At 39.0% G+C, this 24,096-nt stretch overlaps 1 pseudogene; it reads left to right on the top strand.

Annotated features, from left to right (window-relative positions):
* Positions 1-2,889: 2,889 nt before the first annotated feature.
* LOC147444630 (uncharacterized) lies at positions 2,890-22,816 on the top strand (annotated as a pseudogene).
* Positions 22,817-24,096: the final 1,280 nt, after the last annotated feature.

Raw genomic sequence — 24,096 nt, 5'->3', positions numbered from 1 at the left:
GAGTGGCTTCATGTTCTCTTTTGGGAGTGCTGCTATTACTTGGAGCAGAAAAAAGCATCCTACGATTGCTTTATCGAGCACAGAGACCGAGTACAGAGGTGCAGCAGTTGCGGCGTGCGAGGTAGCTTGGCTACGCACATTACTTGAGGACTTGGGAGTGAAGGTGGACCAGCAGATTGTCATCCATTGTGACAACCTCAGCAGCATGCAGTTGGCTAGGAACACAGTGTTCCATGCCAAGACCAAGCACATAGATGTCCATTACCACTACGTTTGAGAGTGAGTGTTGGCGGGCGACATCGACTTGGTCTACGTCAGCACAGAGGAGCAGATAGCGGATATCTTTACCAAGGACCTCGGAGCTGAGAAGCTTCGACGTTTCTGGACTATGCTTGGACTCTGCGACATGCAGAGCTTGAGGGGGAGTATTGAGATGTCGAGCTCTACATCTTGAGCTGGCATCCACTACGAGTCTTGGCCGTTTACGGCATTTACTCACTGGCACGTTAGGTGACCGACACGGAGGATCTCTGCCAGTGATTCTACAGCTGGACTACACTTATAGTGACAACCTAGTACGCTTCTAGTGAGTTCACACTTAGCGACCGCATGTACATATGTGCTACTTTTCAGTTTTAGCACTTAGTCATTTTATACTCTCTTTTCTGTGCGAAGAAGAAGAAGCTTTCCATCTCTGTGTGCTTTGTGCTTATCTTGTGTAGCTCTCTTGAATCCTCTTTCTTTACAGTGTGCACAGGCAAGTTCCCAGCTTTGACACGTACGGCAAAGCGTACATTATGCATCTACATTTCATTGGACCTCTTTAAAGCCTATTCAATAGGATTCAAGCACATCATGAAGGCCACATGTGGAGGATTTTGACATGTGTCTTTTATGCTTCTTAAGTCATTTGGTTTAAATTGAACACTTCAAGCACTTAGTCAATTAAGCATGGAAACCGTTTATGCCTCTTGAGAGTTTATCTTTGAATTGAACACTTCAAGAACATTAGTCATTTAATCATATAAGAAGCACCTCAAGCTTGGGCAAGGTTCCCACAAACACTTAGCAAGCTAACAAGCACCTCATGCTTGGGTAGGATTCCCACCTCAAGGTCAGCCCTAGCTTGCCTAAGGTCAAAGGACTTTTTAACACTAACTTTTGGAGGTCTTTAATGAAGCTAACCCTAATATCTTTTAAGCTCCATTCGATGCATGTTTCTCTTAGACAACCTCTTTTTGGACCCCTATTGAGATGTAACCATCTCTCTTCTTGGTCCCTTGTTGAGGTAAATCTAGAAGCACTTATTGCACAATACTCTTTGGTAGACTATCTCCTTTTGACCCCTATTGAGATGCAACCATTTCTCCTTTTGGTCTCTTGTTGAGATAGGTTTAGAAGCACATATCTATATCCTAACTCTTGTTTCCCTTTTATCTTCCCATATTAAATGATCAATTTAATATGAGAAAATCATTTGGTAAAGTTAGACATTATATTTTATGACATAGAGAGAGAGAGAGAGAGAGAGAGAGAGAGAGAGAGAAAGTGAAACTGCAAGAAGTAATCAATTAATCATGCAAGAGATGTGAAAGTGAAAAGAGAGCGTATTTTGGAGGTGAAAAGAGAGCCTATTGTGCCATAAAAATGTGTTGCATGTAAAACCTGCTCTCAATGTTTTGCATATAAAACGTGCTTTGAATTCTTTGAATATAAAACGTGACTTCTCTGGATGCTGCATATAAAACTTGAGTGCTATGAAGCTATAGCTAACGTGAATCTGCAAATGTTGCATGTTTTCAAAGCAACTTTTGAGCGTTTTTCAGAGTAGCAGCATTTTTAGCAAAGACAACTTCATATAACAAGTAAGCTCACATGTACCTGTTTTAAAAATTATTTGCTCAGGTGTTTTCTATAGCGTTTCCAAACACTTAGGAAAACACCCTGGTGAAGACAAATTCTATGTTTCCAAACACCAATTGAAAACCATTTGGGAGGCACTCACCATGGTGTTTGGAATAGCATTTCTAAACGCTATAGAAAACACCTTGGTGGAGCGCTTCCAAACGTGCCCTTTGTTGAGAACCTCACCAAGCTATTTTCCACAGCATTTCTAAACGCTTTAGAAATCACCCCGGTGACCAAAAGTATGACAATTGCCTAATGTATGAAGAACGTAGTTTTGGTGTCTCTCTTGTATAATAACTTCTGAAAGATAAGCCATTTCATAGATAAAGAGGTCTAAGTCTTCACTTGTTGGTTTCATAAATGTAGGGAAGCAAGGAGAAACACAACGCACTACTTGTAGTCAGTGATATTCAATTAGTTGTTGGTGGTGGTGACATTATTGACCGTTGCAGGGTCTTTGCGGCATACAAATGCCCGCGTATAGCCCTTTGTAGGTTTATGCCTTATGCCAAAGTAAGGGGCCTTCAAAAACAGTCACATCACTTAAAACTTCATTCTTCAAGTGAAAATTATATTCCGGAGAAAGGAACATTTATAGTCTACTCACCTTTGCAATGGAGAAGAAACCTATGATAGATGATTTCAAGTCTTTGTGGGATCCAATGTGGCTTGAAGTAGACATAGAGTTTGAGAAGGAAGTCTCGTCTCAGAAAGAACTCAAATTTATGTCAAAGAGAATATTTTATGTATGGGAAGGGAATCATCGGACAAAAGCTTGGATGGAGGTCATAACCGAACTCTTTAAAAGGACAAGGAAGGCATGTGAGGATTATGTGCACTCTCATAGATCCCAAAAAGGTTCCTGAGATAGCACTTTTTGCTTGTCTACAACAAATAAATGTGTAAGTTTTTCTTTTTTGAATGCTCTTTTGAGTTGATAATTAATATGTTTTTTTAATTTCTCTTTTTTTCTTTAAATTAAATGAGCACACAGTAATCAAACCATTCCTTAGGGATGTGCTTATAAGCACTGGAAATATTTGTGAGAGTGTTTCAAAGAAATATATTGATTCTTTGAAGACAGAGGAGACAGAAAAAGTGACAAATGGGAGAAATAAGGAGTCCTAGTTTCCATTTTTAAGAGGATACTTGGCAAGGCTTGTGTATCAGGTATTTTATATCGTTTCCTTTTGTAAATAATGAAGCATACAATAATTGATCTTCACAAAATTGCTCTTTTTTTAAAGGTTGAATATAACGAGGATGTAGCATCATCTATGGAAACAACTGAAAAGGACTATGCCAAAAGCACAAAGGCTAGATGACGTAAGAAAAGAGAAGTCAAAGATTCAGAAGAGAATATCAGATAGGATTGGCAAGGTATGTCAACTTTTATCATTAGATTGGCAAGGTTTTTTTTTTCTTGTTATTAGTTATATGGTAATAGAATACATAGCACAAGTGTGTTTTCCTGAAACCCTAATTCCAACAATTGGTATCAGAGCACGTTGCATCCTCTTGGGCTTAGTGGCTCGTAGCTCCAGCACACACCTACTCACTTTCTCCAATTTTTGTGACTTTTGGCGAGCGTTTGTAGGTCAACAAAAATTTTGGGAGGGCTCAAAGAGCTCAGCCTACTCAGATTTTTTATTCCAGCTCATTATGGCCTTTGTTTCCACTACAAGCAATACTGCACATGTTATTTTGTCATTTTGTGCAAAAAAGAATTAGTGCCATTTTTTGTATGGTTTGTGATATATAGCACGTGTTGCTCTCACTTCATTTCTCCTCTTTTTGGGCAGTTTTCACATCAGGTGCAGGCTTTCGTCAAATGGACGACAACAACACAGATGTGTTCAAGATGTCTGCTGTTGAGAATAGATTGGATGGGCACAATTACCCTATGTGGTCTTACATGATGAAACATGTTCTTGTGTCAAAGGGTTTCTGGAATATTATGCAGGCATTGATGTACATCTTGGCTCTAAGGATGTGGGTGATGTTGAGGATGTTGTAGGTCTTGCTGCAAGGATTGCTACTATTAGAGTTGTTTTTCCTACAAAAGAACAAGCTCGTTTGGGATGTAAAAGAATGCACCATTACTCCTCACGTACACTCAGCAACGTCTGCAAAACAGGCTTGGGATATTCTGGGCTGGTCTTTATGCAAGTCGCAATGAGACTGAAATTGCATTGCTCTGTAAAGAGATGGAATCAAAGATTATGCATGAGGAAGATGATATGGAAACTATCCTTGCTGGTGTCAAGGATATCAATGAGAAACTTATTTCCGCAGGTGAAATCATTTAAGACGGTTCCCTTGTGCAAACTATTCTTGATGCCTTGCCAAATTCTTACCTGACTTTTGCTAGTACTTGGAGACTTATGACCCAAGGAAATCCTAAAGTTGTCAAGTTTGATGCATTATGCACATTGCTATTGCAAGAGTCACTTTCCAAAAAAAAAGGACTAGACAGCGTGCAGTTGAACAAGCTTTTATTTTTGCTCAAAGAAAGGGTGGTAACAGCAGTGCAGCCACTTGTTATGGTTCTTCTGCGAGTGAAAAATCACCTATTGCTAATGCTTCTGCTGGAAGGAATTCGTCTATAAATTTTGGTGATAGAGCAAAAATAAGATGCGTTGTCATTATTGTAAAGCTAATGATCACTTGATCAAGTAGTGTCCTAAGTTGAAGGCCAAAGAGGCTAAGAAGAAAGAGGGTGGTTCCACTATAAATGTTGGTTCGACTACAAATGTTGCTAATGTTGAGTCTTCTGTGAAAGGAGACTGTGATGTTGATGTTGATGCAGAATGGGCTTTTAGTGAAAAGTGTACCAATAATCCTAATTTCCATGATGCATGCATGTAAGTTGCTACAGATTCACATGTGTGGTATTTTGACAGTGGTGCTACAAATCACATTACCTCACATCGTGATTTGTTCACCTCTCTTCAGTTTGTTCCTCATGGGAATTCAGTCACTTGTGCCAACAATGCCTCTTATCCGATCCAAGGAGTTGGAAAGATTGTGCTTGTTGCTGCAAATGGAAGTTCTTTTACACTTTTTGATGCACTTTATGTATTTGGGATCAAGAAGAATCTTTTGTCTATATCTGCACTTGCTAGACTTCGTCTTGTAGTCAAATTTGCGGATGACAGATTTACAGTATATGATCTTAGTTTTGGTGATGAAATTGTTGCATTTGGCATTTTATGTTGTGGGTTGTATAAGCTCACTTTGTATATGACAAGTGTGGGTAGAATTTTGCAAATGAAGATGTGGATTCAAAGGCTATTTCAAATGCAAAACTTTGGCATGCACGTTGTGTTCATATGAATTTTACCAGTTTGCTACGTTTGCAAAAATGTGATATGGTTGCTTCTTTGCCGCCTCTTGAAGCACCTGTCAAACATGTTTGTGAAGGTTGTATTTTGGGTAAGATGCAGTGTTCTAAGTTTCCAAAGGATGGTTCAGTTAGGGCCACATGCAAGTTGCATCTTGTGCATAGTGATGTTTGTGAGAACATGCAAACTCCGTCCTTGGGAAATTACCTTTACTTTGTTACTTTTATTGATGATTATTCTAGGCATGCATGGCTATATCCACTTAAAGCAAAGTCCGAAGTGTATATGTGCTACAAATTTTTTTTGGCTATGGTTGAATATGTCTACAAATGGTTGAATATGTCTGCAAATGTACTATGGGCACCCTCCGTTCTGATTGAGGGGGGGAATATATGTCTCATGAATTTAATGCATTTTTGGCTAGTCGTGGGATAATATACCAATGTACAGTTTCTTATACACCCAACAAAATGGTGTTGCTAAGAGGAAAAACAAGTCACTTACGGAAATGGTACAATGTATGGTCAAAAGTCAAGCTTTGCTGCATTCATTTTTTCTTGAGGCCATCATGTGTACCACGTATGTACTAAAAATGTGTCCTACAAAAGCTTTGTAGTCTATTACTCCATATGAAGCATGGCATGATAGAAAGCCTTTTATTGAGCACATGCGTGTTTTTGGTTGTTTGGCATATGCTTTGGTGCCACAAACACGGTGCAAAACATTGGATGATAAGGCTGTCAAATGTATTTTTGCTGGTTATAGTGCTAAAATCAAAGGTTATAGGTTGTATCATCCACAAAACAAAGATAGTCTAGTTTCACGAGATGTTATGTTGTGAAAGATTCTGCCATCCCTTGCTTTCATGTACTAGAGACAGTAATGTAACCTCAGAGGACATTTACGACACTTTGTTGCCTCTTTTTAGTGGTGGAAATTTGAATTTAAATTCCAATGAGGAAAATGTACAGCCTATGGGGGTTTCTCAAAATATTACAGATCAGCCTATTACTAATGCAGATGTACATGATGTACTTGATGAGGAAAGAGCTGAAAATGAGCAGGCTAGAGGTATGCCAAAATGGCTGGTGCATACTTTGCATGACCGTAAATTGGATGCACCTTTGTCTAGTCGTACTTGTTCAAGTTCTCACCATGCACCTTATGCATCAGATTGTTATGCTTTGGCTGTGTTTAGCTTACATGATGTTGAGAAACCTCTATCTTTTGATGAAGCACAGAATTCAAAAAATTGGATGGTTGCCATGCAATCTGAATATGATGCACTTATAGACAATGACACATGGACTTTATGTGATTTTCCTTTGTGAAAAAAGTCCATTGGTATGAAGTTGGTTTACAAGTTGAAGCACAAGCCGGATGGTGAGATTGATTGCTATAAGGCTTGACTTGTTGCCAAGGGTTATGCAAAGCAAAAAGGCATAGATTATGAAGAGACTTTTTCTCCCACTTGTCGTATGACTACTAAGCATTTTTTATGTGCATTGGCACCTCATTTTGGTGGGGATGTCCATCAATCAGACATTGTTACTGCTTCCTTGAATGGTGACATATTTGAGGAAGTTTATGTAATGCAACCTCACAGTTTTGTCAAGAAAGGACAAGAGGATAAGGTTTGTAAATGTAACAAATCTTTGTATGGGTTGAAGAAATTTCCCCGTGCTTGGTATGAGAAGGATGACACTCGTTTGGTCAAACAAGGCTTTTGTAACAGAAAGCACATTGTATATAAAGCGTGAAGGTGATGTAGTTCTCATTGTGGTTATTTATGTAGATGATTTGTTGATCATTGGACCAAATGAGATACATATTGTTGTCTTTAAGGCTTATTTGAATGCTACTTTCAAGATAAAAGATTTGGGGTTGTTGCATCATTACTTGGGTATATAGTTTAAGCAATGTGATGGTGGTATTGTCTTGTGTCAAAAAAGTTACATAGAGACATTGCTATGTAAGTTTGGACTTGAGAATTGCAAACCTATTGCCACTCCCATGGAAACAAGTTTGAAATTGAGTCTTCATGATGTTGGTGATCCTGCAAATGTCACTCTTTATCAAATTGTTGTTGGATGCCTCGTTTATGTATGCAACACGACGTCGGATATTTAGTTTGCAGTCTCACAGGTCAGCAGATTTATGCATAGCCCAGGGTCTAAGCATTGGGAGGCTGTCAAGAGGATTTTCCCCTACTTGAGTGGCACTTTACATCTTGGCTTGTTTTATCCCAAGGGGGGATCATTGCCGCCAGACTTACATGCTTTTTTGGACTTAGATTGCGTTTGTTTTTTTGACACAAGAGTGTCCACAAGTGATTTTTGTTTCATGCTTGGCAGCTCATGCATATCATGGTTGAGCAAGAAGCAACCTACTATGGCCACTTCCAGTTGTGAGGTTGAGTACAGGGCAATAGGACACTGCCAACACTGTCTACACTGACAGTCATTGGCAGTTGCGAGTAACCCATTTTTTCATGTTCGCACAAGGTGCATCACCACTAGGTTAGGGAGAGGATCTCCGCAAGATAGATCAACTTGCTGGCTTATGTGCCACCACATGAAAACCTTGCAGATCTTTTCACAAAGGCATTGTCTCGTGAGAAGTTCTAAGCTTTTCGCAAATCTTTGTTCTTACTCCCCTTTGTGGACTAATCATGTCCTCAGGGCATGGCACTTCCCTTTACTCTTTGTGCTAGCTCTCGTTCATCACTCCAAGGGGGATTTTCTACCATATACATGTGTTAGTGATGTGTGTGAACACACTTAGGACCGTCGGGGCATTTTTTCCCTCTTTAAGAGTTTTTTTACCCCGTGCATTGTATATATACCCATCATACTAGGGCTATCTATCTTTCCATTGCACACTAAGTAAAACACTCTCTGTTGTGTGCCTTGAGCTTGCTTTGTCTTCTCCAAGCTGTGTGTGTTTTCCTACAACCCTAATTCCAACAATAGGTTTTGCTTTATTTGTGTCCCAAATTGGGTGAGCAATGGAAGAAAACTTTGATCTTCAATTTGAGGGTAAAGATTCTTATATTACATTAGAGAAGCTTAGAATGCTTGCAACAACAAATATACAAGTTAAAAAGAGAGTGAGATTTCTAAAGCTACTAGAGGCTCCTAGAATCACAAGGGAGCAATATTTACGTACAAGAGAAGCTGATTTTAAAGGGTAATTCCTTTTCATAATTTTGGTAGACTAGTGATAGTGTAAGAGTACTGTATTTTTTTCTTAAGCTTTACATGAATCAAAGTTCTTTTTTTACAGTTGGTTGACGAGAGAAATATTTTTGGATAAGGTTGAAATCATGGCATCATCTTTGCTAGAGTCTTTGCTTGAGAGTATGGAGGAACCACTAGTAATGCTAATGATCCTACATTGCTAAAGTATGTGAAGGGGGTGAAGTGGGAAGCTCGCAAGCATATGTTTATGAATTTAATAAGTTAGGATGCAAAGGGAGATATTAAGTCTATCAAAGGTAGTTCTCTCCATGGAGATCCAAAGGAAAGAAAGTTTATGGATCTTGAAAAGGCGGGTCAAAGAATTGTGTTCATGTAGTTTTGTCAAAATGTCTTTATTGTGCTTTTGGAGTTTGTACAAGTCTCATTTTCTTATGGAGTGGTGTACACTTCTCTTATGTACTTCAAATACCTTGTGTCTAAAAAGTTGCTTCTTGAAATACACTCCGCAGGCAAAGCATGGTGTAAATTGGGTGATTCTTCTCTTTGTATGTATCCCATCACCATGCATGGATTGAGTGAATGCCACAAGTAGAAAAATGTCCTTGGTCAATAGATTTTCCTCTTGGTTATTGTTTGGAGGAAGAGATGAAGTTGTATGATTTACATGCCACTAAGAAAGCCATGGGTTCTCATGAAGTGCAAAAAGAGTCTACAAAAACAGAATCTAGGCGCGATACAAATAAATCTTCAATAGGTTTGTTTTCAATCGATAGCTAGCAAACATATGTATTTTTGGTGATGTGCTATTGGTTTTCATTATTAAATCTGTTGATTTTATTTACGTATTCATGTAGAGAACAATGCAAAGGCAATGTTGTAGAGAGTTTACAAAAGATTCAAGAAGAGGATACATGTGGTAAGTTGTGTTTGAAATTCTTTTCTTTGTCAATTTTTTTGTTCGCGTAAGGTAATATCATAATATGTCAAATCTTAATATGAATAATTTTCAAGACACGAGTCTTGATAAAGAGGTGGTTACATAAATAGGTGTTGGTTACACATACATATGATCATATTGTGATCTGATAATTTGCATGCGACATAAGCCTTGCAAAACAAGTTGTGACATACATTATGGAGGATTTTCCAAAATAGAGCCTCATAAGGTGGCAGGCGTTTCTTTGAATTTTGGATGTTGTGTTGGCGACTACATCGAGATGGGTAAATACTTTGAGAAAGGACAAAGAAATGAAGCTTATGGAAAGTTGCATGAGTTTGTTTGTTTGCATGCCGGTATGGATCATGATTACCATCATGAAGGAAGAATTGTCAAGTGGGTTGCAGGACTTGTCTTTATAGACTTTCCTACAGGCATAATGGGGATAAATGTTGGAGAGGATATTCTTCCTAGTTGGGATGTGTTGACGGAGGAGCATGTTCACTATGGGATCTCTATCACAGTCGCTAGTGTTGACAATATTCGATGGCTTGTTAAGATCAGCCCATTGCAAGGCACTCAACTTTGCATAAGTTCTTTTTAATATGTGTGTGTATGTTTTTTTCTTATGTTTGATGAGTTTGCACGTCCATGTCCCTCTTGGATAGAGAAGCATACATATTGTCACGGTCTAATGGTTTCAAGAGATTCCTTATGGAGGCTACATACAGATGGAGAACATCCACAACATGAGTGTTTGTACTAGCTTTATGTGTGAAAAGCTCAAATGAGTATGTTTAATGGATATGGATCAGTATGTCCTATTTTGACTTTGTATTGTATGTCATAATAACTAATATATAATTCTCCTAAATGATTTTTCCATGCTAAACTAATATGGGGAAGTACCAGGGGAGAAAAAGCTAGAATATTTGTAAGGATGGCAGACTGGTCTCAGTAGGGATCCAAAAATAATGTTTAATGGATATGGATCAATATGTCCTATTTTGACTTTGTATTGTATGTCATAATAACTAATATCTAATTATCCTAAATGATCTTTCCATGCTAAACTAATATGGGGAAGTACTAGGGGAGAAAAAGCTAGAATATTGGTAAGGCTGGCAGACCGGTCTCAGTAGGGATTCAAAGGAGGAAAAATAGGGATCCAAAAGGGGACAGTGTGCCAAAGAGCAATGTGCATGAACGGTGCTATAAAGACCCTAATGTTCAGCCCATTAAGACTTTCGAAAGTTAAGGTTTCAAAATTTCAATTAAAAATTCCATTGACAAATTTTAGGAAATTTGGATGCATGTGGGAAGACTCAAAAGTCTTCCCACATCCCTATCAAGGAGGGGGCGATCCCTTAAGATAGAAGAAGAGAGAGAAGAAGTGAGAGAAACACACACACACACACACACACACACACACACACACTCCCAAGATCCCTTTACACAAAGGGCATAGTGGACACATGTCAGGCTCCTAGGCTAGTTGCCCCCAAACCTTCCTTCAAATCCGATTGGATAGCCAAAGAGGTGGACCAATGAGAATTAGGCTAGAGTAAATTTAGTGTCATTAATTTAAAAACACTTGTTGATAAAAGAACCAATGAGAATTAAGTTCCCTAAAAGACTACTGGACACGGTGCCAAGGGGTCCAATGAGAATTAAGCAGCCCAATGGCTTGCTTAATTCCTATTGGCCAGAAGACTAAAAGGTCCAATGGGAATTTAAATGAGTTATTCTAATTACCTAAGCTCTCACTAAAGGGGAAATGAGGACACTTTTCAGAAGGCTCTTGTTTCTGCCTCTTATTTCCTATTGGCTAAGCTTGGCATGAGCCAATGAGGGGCCAGCAAGAGGAAATAGCATGAGGAGTCCCGACCAAGAGAGAGAGGGGGCTGATTTTGCAAAGGCATTATGGCACACACACTCACACAAACTCATGTGTGAAGTAAAGAAGACTATCTCCTTCTCAAGCTTTAATGGAAAGCTCGTCATCTACTCCAAGCTTGTGAGAAGGGAGGCCTACACCAAGAACTCTTGGCTTTGTGATGCAAATCCACTAAAGATCCAAGATCCAATGCATGCTCATCTCCTCTACCATGATAATTACTAAGCTATGCTAAGCTATTAAGAGTGATTATGTGAGGATAAATACTTCTTTCTTGTAAGAATACTTCTTCTTCCTCTAGATCTACTCTCATGCCCTACTAGCTCTCCCCATCTTTGAAGGTGTGTGAGGTCTTGGGTCTGAGACCGTGAGGGAATTGATGTTGTGTTTTTAAAGTGTAATCTTGGTGCTTGAAGCTTCCATCTTCATTGCACTAGCAAGATATTGAAGGAACACAAAGTATTGTATCGTAAAATGTCTCCCTTGATGGGGGAAACCTATAATACAAAGCCTTTTAATGGGGGGACCGGCTCCATGTAAATCCAGTCCTCAACTGTTGTTAATTGTTCTATTTATCTCTCTTTTCAAGAATTGTCAATTCCAAATTAGCTAGGAGTAAATTGCTATGTTTCTTTCTCAATTAAGTACTCTATCTATGCTCATTAGGAACTTGTTTTTAATGAAATGCTCACTATGTTATCAATTTCTGCAACACACAAGTTCCTAGTGCATTAAATGTTACATTGGTATTAGAGATATTGGTTTCTCTTTTCTTGCTCAAGAAGAGAGGTCCTCAAGCTTGCTACAAATGGTTGGTGTTATTAAGTGCAAAAGATTAAGTAGAATAGGGATTTTTCATCCTTGAAGCACGCATGTTTTATGCAGTTAACGGGGACACCATCAAGAGCTATGGTCTTAATAATGGAGTCCTCCGAGACTTGCCTATGGCTAACCATTATTGAGCTATTAGAAGCTCGACAGGAATCGGTGCTTTCTTGGCTCTGTTGAACCCTCTCTTCTATTCCTTGCAATTAATAATATTTGAGCCATAGGTTATATAGATGCTTGAGTGCTTATCTTTGAAGGTAAAGAGGAGTAGCAACTAGGGCTTGAAGTGCCAAAGTACAAGTAAAATTATACACCTAAAATTTGCTAGTATGACTAACGAAGGAAAAGAGATTGAAATGAATGTTGATAAGTTTGCTTTGCTAATGAAAGAGCAACTAATGATGCCCCTATGCTTGTAAACTATCTTGTTTCTAGGCTACAACAAGCCCCGAGAAACCCATCCCTCCAAAGTGAAGTGCTACAGCAATTGCACACACATGGTATTCTCCAAACTCCCCACCAAGAAGACAGAGTACCTAGGAAAGCTCCTGGTGAGACTTCCAAAAGAGGACTCTTTCCAATAAGGGAAGAATAAGAGGATCCATACGAAGGGCTCAAAAATCTACTACTCGATGACGCATCTCCTTCCCAAAGGAGAACTCAAGTTTCAACGATAGAGTCCCCACCAAAAGGGCGAGAAATAAGTGAGTCTCCTGCCACCTCGATGGAGATGGCTCCATGAAGACGGCGAGCATAACGCTCTCCAACACCCCCGAAACAGAGAAGACCATTGCATACGTATCTAGACCATAATCCAAAGAGGGACGAGAGAAAACAAGAGAAGAAAAAGGTGAGAAAGAGGTCACCCTTTTCTCCATCTTCTTCATCCTCTTCCTCTTCCAAAGAAAGTGATGGTGCAGACAAGGAGGAACAAGGGAAGAAAAAGGCCAGAAAGAGGTCACCCTCTTCTTCATCCTCCTCATATTCTTCCTCTTCTGAAGAAAGTGATGGTGCAGCTCTTGAACCACCTAAAAGAAGAGTCCATAGGAAATCCTATGCCGCATGGAAGAGGTCGTCCAAGCTCAAAAAGTTGAAAGAGGGAGGAAAGAATATCTCTTTTTTATTATCCACGATGGCACTTTTGGTGCTAAGGACAAAGTCTTGGCCTTTATCCAATAATTCAATGCGGCGTTTGGAGGTAAGGTCTTCACGGAGTCCTCTAAGCTACGTCATGTAGCCATGCATTTTCAAAAGTCCGCCAAGCAATGGTGGTCTAGTCTACAAGAAAATGTGAAGCTCCACAAACATGGAAAGCTTTAAGAGCTTCCATCATGAAGCTATTTTTAGCTACCGATGCCAAAGACAAAGTACTCACCAAATGACAAAGCTTGAAGCTCTATCCCTACAAATCTATTCACAAATATGTAGACAAGTTTTGGGACTTACATCTCAAAGCCACTATCTTCAAAAAGATGGATTTTGGAGAGAAAAAACAACAATTTTGTGCGGGTTTAACTAAGGATATGACAGAGTATGTTAACTCCCAAAGGCCACGCACCATATCTGCGGTCATACACCATACCATGGTGGCTTCACAAATCAATTTCCAACAAGGGGCTAAGAGAAATCCCACGAAAAACAAGGACTGTATGAGCCTAAGGGGAAGGACAATGTCCAAAAGTCTCCCAAAGGAAACGCCAACAACAACAAAGCTAAGGAGAAGGGATTTTATAAAGGCAAAAATAAACTCTCTCCTGAAGAGCTAGAGCGTTATCGAAAAGATAACCGTTGTTTCAAGTGCGGGGAGCAAGGGCATGCCTATCTTGCTTTCCCCCACATGAATACACGTAATGAGCCTCCTAGAACTACCTTGGTTGAAATTCAAGAGGAGGATATCACAAAGGATAAGGTAAGAGAACATGATGCTTTTATTCTCTTTGACCCTGGTTATACTCCCAATTTCATATCCACAAAGTTGGCCACCAAGCTAGGCATCCAAGCCTATGAGATGGGAGATGTCCTACCTACCGATGGTCCTTTCAAGGGACAAGAAGCCTCATCACTCCCTTAATTGGGAAATTGAGGCTCCATGTCCAAAGCTATGTGGACAAGGAGTATTTCTTTATCTCTCCTCTCAAGCACGAGGCTTTAATCCTAGGGACACTATGGTTTGATCGGATGGTTGCCAATTTAAATTCCCTGAAAGGCAAATCTACTTTAGATTCACAGAAAAAGATATGTACATAGATGCTAAGGAGTTGGGTAGTACCATACCTCTTGTACATAAGCAAGCTTTCAATAAGTCAATAAAGAACTCTTTTTCCATGTACATGATTTTTGTTGAAGATTCTCAAAATGAACCTAATGCTTTAGCAAAAGAAAATATAAACAATCAAAATGAATTAGAGTTATCCAATTTCCTCAAGGGGTTCCAAGATGTTTTTATGTTGACGATATCCCTTGTGAACTACCTCCCAAACGAGGCAATGACGACCATGCAATTGAACTTCTTCTAGGAATTTCATCGCCTAATAAACCTCCTTATAGAGTTTCCCAACCTCAACAAGAGGAGATTATGCGTCAAGTGTATGAGTTAGTTGAGAAGGGCATGGTTATGCCTAGCTCATCTCCATTTTGTTCACCAGTGTTATTAGTGCAAAATAAAGACTGCACATATCATATGTGTGTCGACTATAGAGCACTAAATAGGATCACTATCAAAAGCAGGTTTCCCGTACCACGGGTACAAGACCTATTTGATAAGCTACAAGGGTCCACCTACTTCAGTAGGATTGACCTAAAAAGTGGCTACCATCAAATAAGGATAGTTGATCAAGACATTGTAAAGACTACATTTTGCACCTTGTTTGGTCTTTACGAGTACATTGTCATGCCTTTTGGCTTGACCAATGCACCAGCCACATTTAACCGCTTGATGTAGAAGCTATTTAGGCCTCACCAAACCTTTACTGGAGTGTTCTTTGATGATATAATCATCTACTCTAATTCACTAGATGAACACAAGAAACACCTCTTAGTAATATTCCAAGTTTTATGAGAAAATAAACTTTATAATAATCGAAAGAAAAGTGAGTTTTTCTTACAAGAGATTCATTATTTAGGTCACATTATCTCTCAAGATGGCATCCAAATGGATCCATCAAAGCTAGAGGTAATAAAAGGATGGCATAATCCAAGGAATCTGCATGAACTAAGAAGCTTTATAGGTATGTGTGCATACTATAGACGCTTCATAGAAAAGTTCTTACAAATCGCAGGCCATTACATGACCTAACAAAGAAAAATTTTAGGTATATATGGTCCACCAAGGAGAACAATGCTTTCAAAAAGCTTAAAGAGAAGCTTATCTCTCAACATGTGCTTACACTACCGGATCTCTCAAAGCCATTTGAGGTCCAATGTGACGCTTGTGGTGATTGCCTTAGAGCTGTTTTGCTCCAAAAAGGGCACACCATAGCCTATGAAAGTCAAAGGCTCAACCCTATTGAGCAACTCTAAGCCTATATGAGAAGGAAATCTTAGCAGTTCTACATGCTCTAGACTCATGGAAGCACTATTTATTGGGGACTCCCTTCATTCTTCAGACAGATCACCAAAGCCTTAAGTACTTCATGACGTAGACCAAGCTCTCCGACAAACAAATGAGGTGGGCAAATGTCCTTTCACAATTTCATTTTCATATTGCTCACATTGCTGGCAAAAAGCATAATCAAGTAGCCGATGCACTCTGTGAGGTCCCCAACCCCGAGAAGATTGGGGCGACTTGATAGATGGCCTTCCTTTATTCTCCTTTTCCATTGACGACACCCTACCCCATTTCCACAAAGTAGAGATACGAGCAACAGAAGAGAGGAATTCCTCTATCCATCATGTTTGTGGTTATAAGGGTCATATGCCACAAGCCACGTCGATAAATCAAGGATTCTAATGAAAACTATTTCCTAACATAAAGATGAAATCCCATTGACATATTTAGAATCCATAAACAACACCTTTTTCCCCATGTTTAAGAGGCACGGCCGCCATGCATAGACCATAAATATGATATGAGACTTAGTCTAGACTAACTAGTAATCTTGTGGATACGTAGATTTGGAACATCTAGACTCTTGACACCGTAAGTCTCTAATTTTACTTCTCTTAATAAGAGGGAGTGGAGAGTTTCTCGACTAATCGATAACACCCATCCTTGACTGGAAACATGAGCCAGCCCCCACTTTCCACCCCACACTCACACTTTTTAGCTTGTTTTCTAATTACTACCACACTATTTTACATATACAAATAGTGTTCCTTAATTAATTCCAAACACCGTTTTTTTTATACAGCCCTTTAAACAATACCAAAATAATTCCAACGAGGCCTAATGAAGATCGTCCTTATTTTCAACAAAAACAACTTTTCCAATTTTTCATGAGTTTGCCGATACCTGTGGACTTCCTCTGTCTAACCGACAGAGCCTTTGTAAAGGATTTAATTGCTAGCCGCAAATTGTGCAACCTTCCCATCCCACTAACCACGAGGCATCTTGCTAACCGTCAGGCGTCCCACTACCCGCGAGGAACAAAAGAGAGCCGATAACCTCAGCTTAATCTCCACTAACCGCGGAATCATCTCGCTGATCGTGAGAAAAAAATATATTCTTTCAACAATTCTTGTCTTTAAATGAATCTTCAAACATGATCAACCAACTCTTCATATCAACCAATATCAACTTACCAAATAATTTATCAAGCAACAACGATTTAACAAACAGTGACAATTTATCAAATAGTTCTTCCACTAATCTATGAAAACATATGCTTCTTTCTTGTGATAGAGTCACGTTTCTTGGATGGTTTAAGGGGTTCCCTATGCTTAGCTTCCCAGGTCAACATGTATAACAATGATGCATAATTATAAATTTATCTTACCAAATTAGCCACATGTTCTATTACCTCCCGTGCTTGAGGTTGGACAGCTTCAACTTCTTCCGCAACCAATATCTCCGCTTGAGTAACGTTTGGAGTAGATGATACCTTATTTTGCACCTTCCTTGGAGATGGAACGACATGAGCATCCTTTGAGCTTTGGGCCACTCGCTTTGGGGCCATCGTAACGAGGTAGAGAAAATGGAAAGAGAGAAAGAGAACTCAAAAATCCGAAGGGCAACACGATGATGGAGAGAGGGATTTGGAGATGGAGATGGCTTGAAGGTAAGAGCTTGAGGGAGAGAGGTTAAGGGAGATAAGGTAACTCTGATGTCAACACAAGAGAGCTTCCGCTTATAAGAGTGAGTGGCTGTGTCCTAAAAGTGAGGGAAGAGAGGTCTTTATATAGGCTCTCAAGGCCAGCTACGAATAGAGGAAAGCAAAGAGAGCTAAGTTCGCGTACATTTGCGGGTCTATAATTTTATTTTATTTTTTATTTTACTTTTTTGGACATGGATTCTGATGCGCGGTTTCAGTTCTCCAAGTTTAAAAGAAGCTTGGCTTCCAATCAAGAACTCTAAACTTAACTCCCTCCTCTTTTTTTCTTAAAAATACTCCTCCTTTCCTAAAATTGCTCTCTCTTTACTAAAAGGTCAATTCTTATCTTTAGATGCAATCTTAAGGCTTAAGTTTCCCATCAACCTATTGTTTTCAAGTAATAAGGGTCATAATTAGTAGTTCTAGAATCCGATTTTCAATATGATCGTTCCATTAGAATACTCTTTGACTTAATAAAACGCGAATCTTAAATATTTTCAAAGTAAAAAAATACTTTTATTGAAAAATGTTGGGTACATTACACACTCTCAAGACGACCCAGAGTGAATGTGGTTTCCATAGCAACTCACAATTATCTATCTTCTATGATAGATGAGTACGCTATTGATCCCGATTTTAGAGATGTGATTTTAGCCCTTGCATTAGGGAAGAAGGAAGAATCATTCACCCTACAAGATGGTTATCTTCTCTATGGCAATAGACTATGCATTATTAACTCACTACATGAGAAAGTAATGTATGAATCTCATGCTCCTCCTTATGCAGGACATAGAGGGATTCAGTCTACCCTAAAAGGGATAGAAACATATTTCTATTGGCCTGCCATGAAAGCAAACATAAAGAGTATGTTTCAAAATGTGTGGTATGCCAAAAGAAGAAGTTTGAAAGGCGGAAGCAACCCGGTTTGCTTCAACCTTTGCCAATCCCTAATTCACCAAGTGAGAGCGTATCCATGGATTTCATCTTTGGATTGCCCAAGTCTATCCATGGGAATATGGGAATATGGGAATATGGACGATAGTAGACAGGTTCAACAAACAAGCCCATTTCATACCTATCAAAACGACTATCAAAGCCCATCAAATGGCAACTTTCTTCATATCACAAATCTTCAAGTACCATGGCTTGCCAACGTCCATAGTGTCGGATAGAGATCCTAGAATGACCACTAATTTCTAGAAGGGTCTCTTTGAGAATTTAGATACAGGGCTAAATTTCTTCTCGGCCTATCACCCGCAAACGGACGGCCAAAGTGAGATAGCTAACCTAACAATTGAGATAGATAACCTAACAATTCTTGATCTACTAAAAGCTTATGTCACAGAAGTAGATCAAAGGTCCTTATGGGAGAAGTACTTACCGTTGCTGCTAGTAAGCACAGAAGAGCTCTAGCCTTTAAAGAAAATGATTGGTTCTTGCTTAAGTTTCCCAAGGCTCGATTAAGGCACACGAGGGGCAAGAATCCTATGGGACACCAAAAGTACTATGCTAAGCTAGCAAAAAGGTACTATTATTAGGAGAAACTTGGACTCAATTTTGGCCCTTGTAAGAAACATCAACTCAGCATAGAGAGAGGTAATTACGAAAAATGCAAAAGTTTTTTTGGAGTTCTATTTCTCATAATACATACGTAAAATTTTGCTCAATCACTTAAATGCATGCTCGTACAAAATGCTTTTCGAGAGCCCAACTCAAGTGTACACAAAAATCCATGTCTGTGAGTATTAATGAGTGATGTGATGTGCGATGAGAGAGAACACATAAGAGTTGTTTTCAAAATACAAAAATAATATCACGAATGCATCCGAAACGTCCAAAAAACCTTAAGATAGCTCTTTAAAACGCTGAAATCTGACGTCTCTAGCTCAAGATATAGCATTTTAAAGCCTAGGGCCTCATGAGGTCAGTACCAAGCTCATGAGGCCCTAGGCTTAAAAATGTTATATCTTGAGCTAGAGACGTCAGATTTCAGCGTTTTAAAGAGCTATCCAAAGGTTTTTGGATGTTTCGGATGCATCCATGGGCTCAAAAAATGCTACTATATCTTGAGCTAAAGACGTCAGATTTTAGTGTTTTAAAGAGCTATCCTAAGATTTTTGGATGTTTCGGATGCATTCGTGGGCTTAAAAAATGCTATATCTTAATCCTAGGGCCTCATGAGGTCAGAACCAAGCAAATAGAGGTCCCAGAGACCCCTCAAGGGCCTCTATTCGCTTGGTTCTGACTCCTTCATAGTCTTAAATAGTACCTATCAATCACTATCAAGTACGAACTATTTGAATTTAAATTGCAAGTACTTCATAAAAAGGTGAGTAATACTTGTGCATGATGCACAAGTACAAGTACTTCACTTTATAAGATAGCAACAGCGGGTCATAAAATGGCGTTTGGTGCTTGTGCAAGATGTCATTATCAAGCGCCTTACTTTTCTGATGATAGTGACAATTTCACCAAAATGGTTTTCATGGACATTTTCAAAATGAGAAAAAAGGTTTTTTCAACAAAACGTTAAACTTCTTCCTATTGGCTAAGGAGCATTCTCTCACTAGAGCTAAAAGGCCCGAAAATGAGTCCATTTCTTTCCTAATGGGTCCCTTTCAAATTCTGAGGCTCAACAAGGCGGCTTACCAGCTCAAGTTGCCCAACCATTGGCTCATACACAATGCTTTCCACGTGAGCCTATTGAAGCCTTACAAATGAGAGCCACCCCATGAAGCAACCATTGAAGACCCACCGGAGATCGAGGACCAAGAAGACATGTTGCTATTCTTCAACATGAAGACAAGGTATTGAGAGGCAGTAAGATTATCCGATGGTATCTTATTAAGTTTAAGAACTATCCTTTTGAAGATGCTAGATGGATGCAAGGCATACAGTTAAAGGATAATCTAAACCTTGTCAATGCTTACAATGCTTCCCTAGAGTAAGCAAATGTAAAAATGTTTAAATGAACAAATTTTTTGTCTTATAAGACTTGCTTTTCCTTTATTGTGCACAAATGTTAAGAAGTATGGATGCTTAGGATCAAGTTTGCAGAGACGGAGTCTCCCAAACACCAAGTAGAGCTTGTCACTCTACTATGGAAGATTGATAGGACTAATGTGTACACATGCTTGCGGTAGCTTAGGCTCTCAAGCGCCAAATGGATTAGTAATCCATCTTAGAACGGTGTCGTAGGGTAAAATAGGGATCCTCTACCTGCTAGAAAAAGGACTAATGACTAGGCTTTATCGTCTCTACCTCATAGTCGAGGACGACTATGATTTCAAGAGAGAGGTAATGTCATAATAAATAATATCAAAGGGGGACAGTCTGCCAAAGAGCAATGTGCATGAATGGTGATATAAAGACCCTACGGTTCATCCCATTAAGACTTCCAAAAGTTAAGGTTTCAAAATTTCAATTAAAAATTCCATTGGCAAATTTTAGGAAATTTGGATACTTGTGGGAAGACTCAAAAGTCTTCCCACATCCCTATCAAGGAGGGGGCGAGTCCTAAAGGTAGGGGAAGAGAGAGAAGAAGAGAGAGAAACACACACACACACTCCCAAGCTCCCTTTACACAAAGGGCATAGTGGACACATGTCAGGCTCGTAAGCCAGTTGCCCCCAAACCCTCATTCAAATTTTATTGGATAGCCAAAGAGGTGGACCAATGAGAATTAGGCTAGAGTAAATTTAGTCAATTAATTTAAAAACACTTGATAAAAGAACCAATGAAAATGAAGTTCCCTAGAAGACTATTGGACACGCTGCCAAGGGGTCCAATGAGAATTAAGCAGCCCAATGGCTTGCTTAATTCCTATTGGCCAGAAGACTAAAAGGTCCAATGGGAATTTAAATGAATTATTCTAATTACCTAAGCTCTCACTAAAGGAGGACACTTGTCAAAAGGCTCTTCTTTCTGCCTCTTATTTCCTATTGGCTAAGCTTGGCAACTTGTCAAAAGGCTCTTGTTTCTGCCTCTTATATCCTATTGGCTAAGCTTGGCATGAGCTAATGAGGGGCCAGCAAGAAGAAATAGCATGAGGGGTCGACCAAGAGAGAGGGGGGGCTGATTTTGCAAAGGCATTATGGCACACACACTCATGCAAACTCATGTGTGAAGTAAAGAAGACTATCTCCTTCTCAAGATTTAATGGAAAGCTCATCATCTACTCTAAGCTTGTGAGAAGGGAGGCCTGCACCAACAACTCTTAGCTCGGTGATGAAAATCCAACCAAGATCCAAGTTACAATGCATGCTCATCTCCTCTACCATGCTAATTACTAAGCTATGCTAAGCTTTTAAGAGTGATTATGTGTAAAGAAGACTATCTCCTTCTCAAGCTTTAATGGAAAGCTCATCATCTACTCCAAGCTTGTGAGAAGGGAGGCCTACACCAACAACTCTTAACTTGGTGATGCAAACCCAACCAAGAGCCAAGCTCCAATGCATGCTCATCTCCTCTACCATGCTAATTACTAAGCTATGCTAAGCTTTTAAGAGTGATTATGTGCGGAGTAATACTTCTTTCTTGTAAGAATACTTCTTCTTCCTCTAGATATACTCTCATACCCCACTAGTTCTCACCATCTTTGAAGGTGTGTGAGGTCTTGGGTCTGAGACCGTGAGGGAATTGATGTTGTGTTTTTCAAGTGTAATCTTGGTGCTTGAAGCTTCCATCTTCATTGCACCAGCAAGTTATTGAAGAACACAAAGTATTGTATTGTAAAATGTCTCCCTTGATGGGGGAACCTATAATACAAAGCCTTTTGGAGGGGGGACCAACTCCATGTAAATCCGTGTTCTATTTCTCTCTCTTTTCAAGTATTTTTAATGCCAAATTAGCTAGGTGGAAATTTCTATGTTTCTTTCTCAATTAAGTACTCTCTCTATGCTCATTAGTAACTTGTTCTTAATGAAATGCTCACTATGTTATCAATTTCCGCTACACACAAGTTACTAGTGCATTACATGTTACATTGTAGGTGCATTGTAGCATTCTCTTGTTTGCTCATAGAATGGGCTCCTCTCCACATTTGTTTATTGAGAATAGCAAAGATCTATTCAAAGCCACTAATTGCCAAATGAAGAAAATTTTTGGGCTCATTATATGCCAGAGAGTAAGAAGACGCGAAATCCGCACTCTTCTTGCTTGATTCGTGGTGTCGTTCAAAAGATCATGGGCTTTATGGGATGAATACTTCACACTTGTTGTGTTCCAAGTGGATTGGTGATCGAGGTGGGTTGTGGCACAACTCCACTATCACAGGTTGCAATAATTTTAGGTATACATGCTTTGCCTTTGGCAATGATGCAACTATCATTAAAGACATGGTGGAGCCTGCTATTCTATCTAGAGAGAAGAGGCCAAGTGGATCAAAAGCTATAGAGCAGCGAGAAGAGTTTGTAGTCAAGACACTTAGAAATCCTTTTATGGAGAATGACTAGTAAGTTTCTCTCTTTGAACATTAGTAGCTTACGATACCATCTCTATGAACTTTGACTTTCACAAGATGGCCCTTAGATTTAAGCTTTTTGTGTTGTCTTGATTTTCACTTGCAATAGTGGTTTTCTTTGTCATGTCAAGTGATTATGATGTCTAGCTTTGATGATCTACTATCACTTTATTTAAAAGAACTATTGATTGCATCACTAATCTTGCAATAGTGGTTTTTTTTGTCATGTCAAGTGATTATGATGTCTAGTTTTGAGATGATCTACTATAGCTTTATTTAAAAGAACTATTGATGTCATCACTAATCTTTGAATATCTTATTTTTCTGGGAGCACACTTTTAGTACGCTTCCTTGTTATGCAAAATTGGAGGCTCAACAATGGTGGAGCATGAGTCATGCGATAATGATTTTGAGGTCATCCCATGAAATAAATGAAAAAAATGTGATTTTATAGATGGCGAGTTTGAGGAGGGCGATTGATCAATGGTTGTTTGGTAGCTTTGTATAAAGTTTCCTAGCATTAACTTGACACATGATTTTGGTAATTTTGTAGTGTATTTTACTTCATTTTTTATGTTAGGAAACTTTGTAGTATTTCATGCTTATCATTTGATTTAAACAAGGGCAGGTGAGTTTTTGTTATATTTCATGACATAGACAAGTAATTCACTTATGGCTTTAAGTTCTTTTGTGGACAAAGTACATTAGTGGGCTAAGATCAAAAAGTTTTCACATGTAAATGCTTGTGTGAGGTTTAGATTGGAGGGATCTTGCAATCTCACTAGTCGGAACATTCTATGCAGTAAATTTCCAAAGATGGTTTGATTGCTAATAGAAACATGAGTGCTTGGTATTTGTTCCTTAGTTTGGCTTCTTTATTGGATTTCCTTGTCTCTAGTAGAGAATTTTGGTTCTGCTACTTTATAAGGTTTCTTTTTCATCTCTTTTTTAAAAAAAGGTATAAGAGTTTATGCAAATTTGTGGTGCTTTATGCTTTCTTTTTGGACCAAACATGGAGAGATGCTTTGTTGTTATTTTTCATAATATTCTCATGTGATTATGGCTTCAAGTCATTTTGTCAACAAAATACTTACTAAGCTAAATTTAGTAGGAAATCTTTGTTTGGTTACAAGCAATGGTGGATCATGAGTCGCGTGATAATGATTTTGAGGTTATCCCAAGAAATAAATGAAAGAAATGTGATTTATAGATGACGAGTGTGAGGAGGGTGAATGATCACTCTTTGTTTGGTAGTTTTGTATAAAGGTATAA

The sequence above is a fragment of the Adiantum capillus-veneris genome, chromosome 13 (genome assembly GCF_014529385.1).
Source record: "Adiantum capillus-veneris isolate H3 chromosome 13, ASM1452938v2, whole genome shotgun sequence".
Classification (NCBI taxonomy): Eukaryota; Viridiplantae; Streptophyta; class Polypodiopsida; order Polypodiales; family Pteridaceae; genus Adiantum; species Adiantum capillus-veneris.
Note: the sequence above shows the minus strand (reverse complement) of the source record. Positions and strands in the feature narration are given on the sequence as shown.